Raw genomic sequence first — 12,370 nt, 5'->3', positions numbered from 1 at the left:
CTAATTGAAATTCAGTGAGTGTTTTTTTTTGTTGTTGTTTTTTGCTCTGGTAGGAAAAACACAAATATAAATCAAAACTATTCTACATTTTGGCTTTGTAAAACACAAGGAAAGTTTTCCTTGTGCAATTGTTTTTATTCAATTACAAGCAAACAATTTGACAATTAACTTTTTTAAATCAAATACCTGCAACCAGATTAAGGTGGACTGCTGCTTTCAGGTAGAGGGGCCGGCGTCCGGCTCAAAGCTTCAGTACGCAGCTTTAATGAAGATTATATTTTTATATATTTGTTGAAACTATGTCGTGACTGGATGATATGAGACACATAATCTGTGAAAAACAAAAAACATTAAAAATCAGGCTCCTCTACCTTCACCCAGTGCTAACTAGAAACAACCAATCAGAACCAGCAGGAGGGTCTTTTCGCTGTCAATCATCCTCACGTGCGCCTGCTCATCTACCGATGATGGAGGATAAACTGCTTTCAAGTAGCTGAGTTATATCTCCACCACTAGCACAATAAACAGCAAGTACATAAGTACATGATTAACAGCACGAAGCCCCTCCTCCTGCCTCTGATTGGCTGGTTTTGGTCGGGAGCTGTGCTTTTCTTCAGTCGGCTAAAGCAGCTCAGGGAGGAGGTGGAGGAGATCTATCTTTTCACAGATTATCTGTCTCATAACAAACTGGGGACAGTTTTAACAAATATGTAAAACTAATATTTTTTGTATTTTTTTAATAAAAGTTACATACTGTAACTATAAGTGGTGTTCAGTTGTCTTTCTCATGACTGATGATAGGATGTATTGATGCTTCATCAAGGTATTAATATAGAGGCCCCACTTTTCATTGTATTATTGAAAGGGAAGTTTTGGTTTCCCTCCCTGATATCCCCAGAACCCGATCTCTGTGCCCTGTGGCAGAGACAAATGATTTTACAGGACATTCCAAAACATGCCGCTCCAACAATGAACATGCTGAAATGCATAAAGCTTTATCATTTTCTCCCAAATGATAAAGCTGTTAAAAGCCCCAGTCGGTCGCAGCAGATGGGAACTCAGACATGCTGGAGAGTTCGTCCTGTTTAAAGGAAACTGTGAGTTTCCACTGCCTCCACATGCTCAGGAGCAGGGATCTATATTTTTACTTCAATCAATCAATCAATCAATCAATCAATCAATCAATCAATCAATCAATCAATCAATCAAATTTCATTTGTACAGCACATTTCAGCAGCAAGGCATTTCAAAGTGCTTTACATCTTTAAACATGATGTCACCGCCTTCACTCATGTCTTTGTTTTGCCCTTTGTTTTGTCTGAATGTTACCATTTGCCCTAATGTGTCCTTTCCTCTTTTACCTTTGGTTTGTATTTTTGCTTGTATTTCCTTTTAATTCATGTAAAGCACTTTGAATTGCCTTGTTGCTGAAAATGTGCTATATAAATACAATTATCTTACCTTACCTTACCAAAAACACAGAGCCATGCAACCTTGAATCAACAATCAAAAGCATAAAAGTTCATGTCGAGTCAAAGTTCTGCCCTTATGGATACCTCATCAAAAAAAAGGGAGGGGGCGGGGACTCCGACCTGCACCCCTTGATGTAGTTAACTGTTCACTGCCACCATCTTCTGATCTGGCTCATACTAACGAGGTTTTTTGTACAAAGCTGTATGTAAATAGGCTAAGCTAACATTAGCACAGCTGTTTCTCTGATTTGTTTGGATTCAGTGATTATCTGCCCTGCCACTCAGTTAATTGTGCTCTGATTGAAACTTACAGAAGTTATTCCACTGCTTCATCAACTCAGTTCTTATTCTGAAATTTCACGGAGAAGATCACAGTATGCAGACGGATCAAACTTTGCTGCTACATTTTGTGAGTATTCAGATCCCACTACTGACTGTTTTTAATAAAAACATGTGTTAGTGGAGATTTTGGGAGACTGACTGATAAGCATGCCTTTTCTTACACTTCTCAATGAGCATCATCATGTTACTGGAACCAAACATGGAGAAGCAGCATTCAGCTTCTATGCACCACAAATCTGGAACAAACTTCCAGAAAACTGCAAAACGACCGAAACACATAGCTCCTTTAAATCTAGACTAAAAACTCATGTTTGGAGTTGATTTTGAAACCTAATGGATTATGAATTTAACGATGTCACCTGACAAAATGTAGTGTTTCAATTGTTGATTCTATGTTGCATGACTTTGTATTTGTATGATGCAAAGCACTTAGAAATGTCCTTTTGCTGAAATGTGCTATACAAGTACAATTTGATTGATAAGAAAAAGAAACATGTTAACGTTAAAAATGTCCATGCTTGAAAAGTTGCTTAAAATAAAAAGAGACAAGAAAAATTAAGCCAAAAATAGGGATAAATAAACAAATCGTGTCTTTTGAGTTACTTTTGCTGAAGGAGGAAGGTTGGAATTTGATATTGAGAAAACAGGAATTGACACGTAATTTGTGGCTCTGCACATATTTAAGGTTGTATCTCTCTATTATTACTATTACTACAGTGTACATTATTGTTATTCTCTTGACTTTTACAACATCAATTACAATTAATTGTGAATGATCCCCTGTGTAATTTAGGTGTTGGCATCATTTAACATTTAACTACTGTTAAGTCACAAACACCAAGAAAGACAAGAAGGTGCACCAGTCTTTCCTTCATGCTTAACATCATTATAAGGAGTGGGGAAAAAAAACCTAGATTGTTGGAGAATTCCCACATTTATTTTATAATGTGAGTTTTAAAGATTAGACTCAGCAACTGACAAAACCACAGACAGCAGCTTTAGTCTTTAGTCTGACACTAATCACAAAAATAAAGCCTTGATGGTCTCAGTTACACAAATGAGTTTGTAGTTAGATTTGTCGCAGTCCTTAATGAGCCTGTTGTACCTGAAAACATTGAGAGAGCTGTCATCTGAAACGATGGAGAGGATTATAAAACCCTTCCAAGAAGATTAATCAACAAAGTCTGCCATGTGCTGAAATGATAGAAACTCTTAATTCTGAAAGACGTGAATTTATGTGGAAAATCTATTTTTTATACTCAACAATAACACTTTAAAACCTTAGCTCTTTATGTTTACCTCATGAAATCATTTCAGTCTGTCAGTCAGTCTAACATCGTCTGTGTTTGGAGTTCAGGTTCTGCTTCCTCACTGCCATGGTGTGATGTAGCGGACATTAATAATTCACACTCAGAAACAGTGGGCTTGGGTTTGCCTGTCAGTTTCAGTAGAATGTCTCATCCTCACCATTAGTGGCGGCGATCTCCCCCCGTGAGTTGAGTCCTCCAGTGTGAAACGAGCCACACTCCACCGCTCCTTTTGTTGATGAGCCATCTGCATTCAGGCTGCTGTAGGGTTGAGAGGCAGGAAGGTGAAACAAACGGCGAAAACAAACTAAAATGTATGCGGCCGGCAGAAAGCTCTTCGGTCCAAATGTCTGTGTGTGTTGGTGTGAAAAGGTAAACCTCTTCAGTGGAAGAGATTCACAGTATTTCATCGTAAACACTCCAACCGAATAAAGATTCATTGTGTCAGAAGCTGAACTTTGGTACATGAACATACATGGGTCTTTTGGCAAACTGGTTTGAGATTATGAAGACAGATTTGAAAATGAAATATTAGCCCCAAATGTAAAAATGTAAAGAAATTGAAATTAAAATCCATTAAATACCAGATTCCCCTATATTTCCTGTTTGTGAAAATTATGGGTCCATATAAATAAGGTGTCTCAGTTTTCCAGACTGACTTTTTTGGTCTGTGTGCACATTAAGAGCAAAGTCAAACCTGGCCAATAACAGTGATTCTGGACACCAGTGGCAGCTTCTTCAGAAAACTGTCCTGCTTGTTTTTTATATTTCAATATGTTGGTGTCTTAGTTCACCTCTTCCTCCTGTCATCAGATCCACTACACCAAATACAGATTAGAGTCCAGATTTTGGTACTCTCTGCTGGACATCATTGTTTCAAAATTGCAAAATAAACTCCAGTTCATTTGCTGACAGAATTCAGTTGGTTTGGGGAGGTGTGAACGCTAATCGAACTGACTCTGACCAAACAAGCTAACTCTGGTCTGACTACCAACCTCAGTGTCAGTTGGAGTAAACTCTGGTGCAGCTTTAATGCATATGTGAATTCCAAGCGAACCGGAGAACGCTCTAAAAGCTGAAAGCGGACTATATCGCAGGGAATTTGGGGAAAATCCAACCAAAATAACCATGCATCTCTAGTGTTAGAGGAAGGAACAGCTCATGTTGGAGAGTGTTTGTTCTTTTTTGTGATCTGCCAAAAACAAAAGAAAAATCGTACAACCACTAAAATCTGATGCCACTCCATTTTTGTTTACATTTTCTGAAGATGGAAGTTGTGTTTTGTGCTTTGATCAGAGGTTTTTTTTTACTGCCGTTTCCTTCAGTAGTTATTGGTGCAGCGCCACCACAGGTGAGGAGGTAAACATGTTGCTCAGAAGATTTGATGCAGTCCACTGAATGTGAACTGCAGCAGCTGAAAATGGAGCAAATGTTGCAATTTTGGTCCCCAATTGAACCGAGTCTACTGAACTATCAGGTATGAAAACATCCTTATGAGCAAAAATCTTAAGAGTTTTTCAACATTTAGTTTTCTTCTTCTCAGGTCAGGCAAATACAAAGCTCCTCTTATTTCCCCCTTCGTTCCCTCCACCAACTTCAGTTCATGCTGAAGATCTTGAAGCACATTGAAGCTCACATGGACTGATTTCCATTACTTGTTTCCCCTTTTCCCATTGACAGAGGTTTACAAGTCAACTGTGAGAAATGAGCCGCTAAATGATTATACATTTAGTGGCATTTTATATTGATCTTAATATAACTGGCCTTTATTCATCGACTGGCTTTCGTCACACAAACCTTCAGAGACCCGGTTCTAAAAGTGGGTCATCTGGGCCCATTGATGAAGCTGCAGCAGGAACACACCACCAGTGGTCAAATGTGTTTGACATAGGTCAAGGATTTAGTCACAGGCTTTCACTGTAGAGCACGCTCAATCTCATTATGTCTGTTAGCAGAATGTAGGAGGCCAAACTGATCACTACGCAGACTACGACAGAGTATTGGGGACACAATGGTTGGGAAACAAGAGGAGGAGTAAAAAATGAAAATAGGAAGAAATTATGAGATAAATCAGAAATTTTCTAGGAAAAACTTGAACATTTCTAAGTTTCAAAGGTCTGAAATGTTTGACTTTTGGAAATTTTCTGACTTTCAACAGTTGAAGATTTTCAATTTCTGCAACTCAGATATGTCCAAGTTTTTCTAGAAAATTTCTGGCTGTCTCACAAATGTTTACCTTTTAAAACTCAGAAATGTTTATGTTTTTTTCTCTAAAAATTCTGACAATCTCAAAATTTCACAGGGAGCGGGGGTATTCACAAATTTTCAACTTCTCAAATTCAATTTTTTAAATTTTTTCTTGAAAACTTCTGAGATGAATCTAAAAAAATTTGGCAGACATTTACTCCTTTTTTTATCTACAATGACCATAATAGCACACATTATTAGGTTACTTTTCCACGTTTCAATCCTAGCAACCGTATTCTAAACTTGTTTAATTTGCCAAATAAATATAAGCTTTTCCATCCTATTTAATGGGACTCTGATGACTACGCGGCTCTTTTGAAGTTGTCCACTGTAAGAAAACGTGGAGTGTAAGCATAATGGCTTTTAGTTCAACCATTTGCCCATTCAATACGCCTTTCAGGAGCTTCAACATCCCTGGATGTTATTGGAGGCAGAGGAGAAATCTGAAGCACTCATAAGGCTTTAAATCGAGGGCATGGAGCAAGAAAGATGAGAGAAGGAGTGGGAGCGAGTGGAGGAGGAGAGGGAGGGGTAGACTTTGTAGTTTGCCTGTGACAGGAGAGAAATGATTCAAGAGGGAGCCAGAACAGAGAAGCAGGCAGGGAGCCTTCAGAGGGAGGAAAGAGGCTGAGATGATTATGTTAAATGATAGACAGCTGCAGGAGTTGGATGAGCTGTAATGATAAACGATACATAATCGGAGGCACATGAAAATCACGAGGCCGGATGATTGACAGACGGGCCAATTGGTGGAGGACGAGCGGCGAAAGGCGAGCTACAAGTCATGAGCGAGTCAGAGTCCATCATCACAGTTGCCGACATGTTTGTTGGAGATAAATCTGTGTGCCAGGTGTGACAGACAGGACTGTGTGCAGTGAGCCGAGAGCCAAGGAGCCGCCGTTGTAACGTCTCCACAGAATCACTCTTTATTATTCCCCTCCTGTGAATTACAATGCAAAATAATTCCTTAGTAGCTTGTGCTTCTTTTAGAGAATGTCCATTTCACATGTATTACTGATTTAGTTATAAGTATGTAATGGAGCTTTTCAAATCATTGCATAAAGTGAAAAGTACTACAGCCACTGGAAAAAAAACACTAAACAAATCCCTCTTAAGAGCATAATGGAAGCTTTGCGAAACTCAAAGAAAGCTTTCATTAACAACTAAGTGTTTTTTCATTTTTACCTTTTAGACACAAAGAAGGCACTCCACTCAACTATGCCTTCGAAAAGAACAAATAAAGCCTTGATTTTTTGCTAAAGACCAGGTTGTTTGTCTCTAAGAGGCATTCATGTTTGAAGAAACGTCAGACGCGCTGAAGAGCAGCAGAAGAAATACCAATTAGATTGAAACTCAGGTCTTTATATTGGGAAGCTTTTAATCTTTGTGGTATTGTAATAACATCCATCAGTTTAAACTGTGCCACAGATAGCTTAGATTTGATAATCATGCAATATGATACGATCTTATTAAATGCAGCACCGTCGGTAGTAATTACTCTAAGGATAACATTTATTTTTTATTGTAGATATATATTCTACTTATAATTCTTATTAAAAATAGGAATATATAATGTGTCAAGTTGCACATTTATTTTTACTTGCAAGACATTTTCAGACTGAGTGCTCTCTCTTTAGCTTTTCAATAAAGGAACCAAATGTGACACAGAAACAGATAAAGGTGTTTTTACACTCCCATCACCAGAGGGACACTTACTGCATGCAGGCAAATCTCAGTTTGGGAAACTACTGGCACCACTTGGCTGGACCTCTGTTGAATTAGGTCAGTCATTTTAAAGGGTGCAGGTTTCATCACTCATTTAATGCTAGATATATTTTTTCAGTTATCAGTATTTTGTAGAAAAGTTTTTACTTCAACAATTTTTTTTAATTTTTCATTTTCGTCGACAAAAGCTAAATTATTTTGATCATGATTGAGATGCAAAAAGCAATAAATGGGTAAATCTGCCTTCCATCCATCCATCCATCCATTTTCTTCCGCTTATCCGGGGTCGGGTCGCGGGGGCAGCAGCTTCAGAAGGGAGGTCCAGACTTCCCTCTCCCCAGCCACTTCTTCCAGCTCCTCCGGGGGAATCCCAAGGCGTTCCCAGGCCAGCCGAGAGACATAGTCCCTCCAGCGTGTCCTGGGTCTTCCCCGAGGCCTCCTCCCGGTGGGACGTGCCCGGAACACCTCACCAGGGAGGAGTCCAGGAGGCATCCTTACCAGATGCCCGAGCCTCAACTGGCTCCTCTCGACGTGGAGGAGCAGCGGCTCTACTCTGAGTCCCTCCCGGATGACCGAGCTTCTCACCCTATCTCTAAGGAAGAGCCCAGCCACCCTGCGGAGGAAACTCATTTCGGCCGCTTGTACCCGTGATCTCGTTCTTTCGGTCATGATCCAAAGCTCATGACCATAGATGAGGGTGGGAACGTAGATCGACCGGTAAATCGAGAGCTTCGCTTTTTAGCTCAGCTCTCTTCACCACGACGGACCGGTACAACGCCCGCTTCACAGTAGACGCTGCCCCAATCCGCCTGTCGATCTCCCGCTCCCTTCTTCCCTCATTCGTGAACAATCTGCCTTGCCGGGTATTAAAGTGGACCCAATTGCAGCAGGCAGGAGACGTTGTTAGAGTTGAAGATTTTATGAAAAAATAAACATGCCACTTACAAAAATACAAAAGTCCAAGGAAATAAATACATCCAAACTGGAGACATGAGGAGAACACGAGGGAACCAGGGAGCAGAGATGAGAGAAGAGAAGAGGAGAGCTGACATGACGAACCGGCAAATTCTGACTGGGAATGAGGAGCTAAAATACTGGGAGGTTGATAATGGGAACAATAGACCTGAGCTGATGAGCTAACTGACTGCAGGTGTGAGTTGTTGCTGATGAGGGGGGAAAGAGAAAGTGACACAGGAGAGAGAGGGAGGGAAAACAAGGGAACAGAAAATAATTCTAACATTAAGGAATAACTTAGAGTAAAGAAACATGATAAACTAGAACAACAGAAAACAACTAGAAGAAGAACAAGAAAAAAAATAACAAGAATCACTAAGGAAGAACAGAAGTGGAGGAAAAAGTAGAACTGAATAGAAAAAAAAACAAAGTAATGGCAAAAATTACAAATATCCAAAACCAAACTCAAACAACCCCAAAACCCGACAACATCCTGGGTGAATCATTTTCATAGGGGCTGTAGAAACCTCACCTCGTCCTGTTTGACAGCTGAAGCCTCATTCAGGGAGGATGAAAAGGCCGAAGCTTTTCACACGACTTTCTGTTTGAGAAGTGCAGGAGTAAATGATCTGTGAAGGTGAGGCGCAAAGATACGGGGACTGACACGTATCTTTCTGACCATGTTTACATCAAACCCATGTTATATAACTGAGCCGCTGGGCAATACACACACACTGCCTCAATAGATGTTGAGTGTTTGTTTAAACCCAGCGCATGTCCAAGTTTGAAAAATGTTAAAATATAGAAAATGATCTCCAGAAAGATCATTTAAAGTCTTTCTTCTGTTGTTTTTGTAGATGTGATTAGGAGGATAATTAGCTAGAAAATTTCAATTATCCTCTTTTTTTTTTCCTCTGAATGAAAATAATAATTTAAAAAACTTAAAAATGGAAGCATTTTACATAATTTTATGCACATATTTTATGGTTTATTTAAAGAAAATATCTATACTGCTTGAAGTATATGTTTCCCCCCCCGGTCTGAACAGAAATATTGCAGTGACAGGTGGACCAGCGAGTTCTTACTGGATTCTGTGTTTGCTGTAAATCTGCTCCTCAGTGCAACAACAGAACCAGGGGAGCCTGTTGCAGCAGAGAACACCTTTTAATAAAGTCACAGAGATTTAATAAGCTCTCAAATATTCAGCATTCCTCATGCACTCCAGTTTGTAAAGCTAGACTTAGACTTACTGTATTGTAATTGCACAAAGATATCACTGTGAATTTGGCAACAAAATGCTGTTGCTTGGTTACCGGAGTACGCAGGAAAAATACTGAGAAACTATAAGTGTGACTACATATACATACACAACTCTGGAAAAATTAAGATACCACTCAAAATGATCAGTTCCTCTCATTTTATTCTTTGTAGGTAAATGTTTGAGTAAAATGAACTTTGTTCTTTTATTCTATGAACTACTGACATGTCTCTGAAATTCCAAGCAAAAATTTAGTATTTATTTGCAGAAAATGAGAAATGTTCAAAATAACCAAAAAGGCACAGTGCTTTCAGACCTCAAATAATGCAAAGAAAACAAGTTCATATTCATTTAGAAACAACAATATTAATGTTTAACTATGTTTAACTCAGGAAGAGTTCTGGAATCTATATTTGGTGGAATAAACAAGAGATTTTCAATGGGGTTCAGTGCAGTGGTCTGTTCATTTTTTCCAGAGCTGTAGATATAAGAGAGTTGCTGGTACAGGTAAGAAAATCAAATCTAGAATAAATATACAAATAGAAATGCATTGCTAAATATAAATAAACCAGCATTTTCAGACAGTCTTAGTGGGAGGAATATTGGTGTTGAGCAATCTAAATAACAACAGAAGTAGTTTAGAAATCTCAGTCGAGTCGAGAAATGATCTGTTCATTATTGCAGGAATCAGGTAATCATTATGACCACAGTTTATTGCTTGCAATAAATTAACCATATTTTATATCTCCATACTCTACAACACGGTGTGATTTGATGAAGTTTACATGAGATAAACAAGAATAATTTTGCTGCAACTTAAACACACAAGTATTTTTAGGGGCTCTTGAGCAATGCTTCTGGTTTTTAAAGGTCTTCTAAAGTTTATCATTGATCATTGGCTGCTAGGAATTGGACTAAAACAATTTTTCTAAACTTTTTAAAAAGCCCAGTAAGTTACAGAGAGAGCTTTGTATAGGAATTTATGTCAGTGTTTAATGCTAGGAAGAGCATAAACTAAGCATCAAGATATTATCGTGAACATGAGAGCCTTAAAGCAAATGAAATGGCAGAGAATGAAGCACCATGAAGGACATCAGGGGAATATCAGTAGAGGAGTTTTAGGAGCATTACTGAGACTTGACTTTATCGGCGTAGCAGCCTTCATCACTTCAACCAAAGACGGAGACTGCTGCACTCTGCTTCTGTAAAGATCTGCATACAAGCTGTCATGCTTGTAATATTTGTACTTATTTTTCATTTGGATTACATTTTTTGTAGGTATTATTCTTAGAAGTTTACAAAAAAATAAATAAATAAAATGTTGCATACCTATATATGGTATACAACCACAATGATTACTGCCTTTTGCACAATGCACCTCTGTCTGAGCAAAACATTCCTCCTTTGTAAGCTTGTTTTGAGCTTGCACTCAAAACAAGCTGTTACTCTGGTGTACCAAAAACTGTCTGGTAGCCAGAGAATGAGATGAAAACACTGTGCTGAAAAAAATTCTCCTGTTCTTGCTTTACAGTTGATTGAAGAATCACGTTCGGATTTGCTCCATTTTTCTCCGGTGCACTGGGAGAGATCCTTGATGTGCAAACGTGTTGAAGAGCAGAGAATGGATATGTGATGAAAAGAAACAGGAGCCCGGTGAATACTGACAGGGTTGACCTAGAGAAAGAGGAGAACTGAGAATGGATAGATCCATAGCTGGAAGTTTAGATAGAGGAAGACGTATGTAGAGGAGCAAATGGGCCATGAATGAGAAATCAGACCCACTCAGGATGGATGGATGGATGGATGGATGGATGGATGGATGGATGGATGGATGGATGGATGGATGGATGGATGGATGGATTAGTTCAGTTGAATAAAGATCAGAACGTAATCTGCAGTAATGCAGTCACTTCTCTTGTGGGTCATGGTCGTGAGCAGAAGCAGAAGGAAAGGCTTCTTGATTCTAAGGACCACTGACTCGCAGATCAGTGGATGAACAGTTGAATGAGTGGATCTTATCTTTTAAACAATATTTAATCCTGAATTCATATATAAATTAAGAGACTGGCTATGAAACTATTCCTCTTCTCTTTTGACTTTTCCCTTCAGGGGTCACCCCCGTGAATCCAGTCAGTCCACTTCTCCCTATCCTCTACCCTCACACCAACTAACTTCATCGTCTCCTTTACTAGGTTCATAAATCTATCTTTGGTCTCCTTGCCCCTGTCCTACCAATATAATCATTGTCTCTCTGAATATGTCCAAGCCATCTTAGTCTAGTCCTCCTGAGTTTAACTCCTAAACATCTAATATGAGCTGTCCGTCTGTTCCTCCCAAAGAGAATCTCAACATCTTCAACCTTCAGTTCTGCTTCCTGTCTTTTCCTCACTGTCAGTGTCTCTAAACCTTTCTGTTCATCTGTAAACAACCTCATCTGTCAGTCTGTCCATCACCAAAGCGAACAAGAAGAAGCTTAGAGATGCATCTGCCTTCACCATGAACTATCTCTCTGACCTTAGTCCTGTCAGTGTCCCACTCCGTTGTTTACGTGATAATGACACGGGACGTTTTGACACTCTCAGATGTGTAAACTTTGTATACTTCACGTGTTGTTTGTGCATTGTATGAGCGCCAAAGTCACGTTAAAGTCATTTGTATACATGATCCTGGGGGCGGTCCAGACTGTGACATAGTCTCAACTTCTTCTTGAAAACCCCTCATCATTCTTCTTTTTTTACCTTCCACCACCAAATCACCATCCTATGCGGTCTATCTACACTCATCTCCTTCAGATTTCCATGTCTACATAAACTGTTGTCCACCTTTGTTCCCCTACTGCCACTCTTATAAGTCACCCAATGTTCCTGCCTCTTCTGGAAGAAAGTATTTACAACAGCCATTTCATTTCCATCCTATTCCCAGAGTCTACCAACATGTCTGGTAAAGTCTGCACTTATCACTGCCCTCTCAGTTCTGAGGTTACTCTGCGTCACGTCATCTAGAGAGAAGAGCATCAGTCACTGTGAGTCACTGAAGCTGACTCATGCTGAAGACAGCAGGGATGC

This window comes from Poecilia reticulata, chromosome 1 (assembly GCF_904066995.2).
Source record: "Poecilia reticulata chromosome 1, P_reticulata-male-v2, whole genome shotgun sequence".
Taxonomy (NCBI): Eukaryota; Metazoa; Chordata; class Actinopteri; order Cyprinodontiformes; family Poeciliidae; genus Poecilia; species Poecilia reticulata.
The sequence above is the reverse complement of the archived record's forward strand: the minus strand, read 5'-3'. Positions refer to the sequence as shown.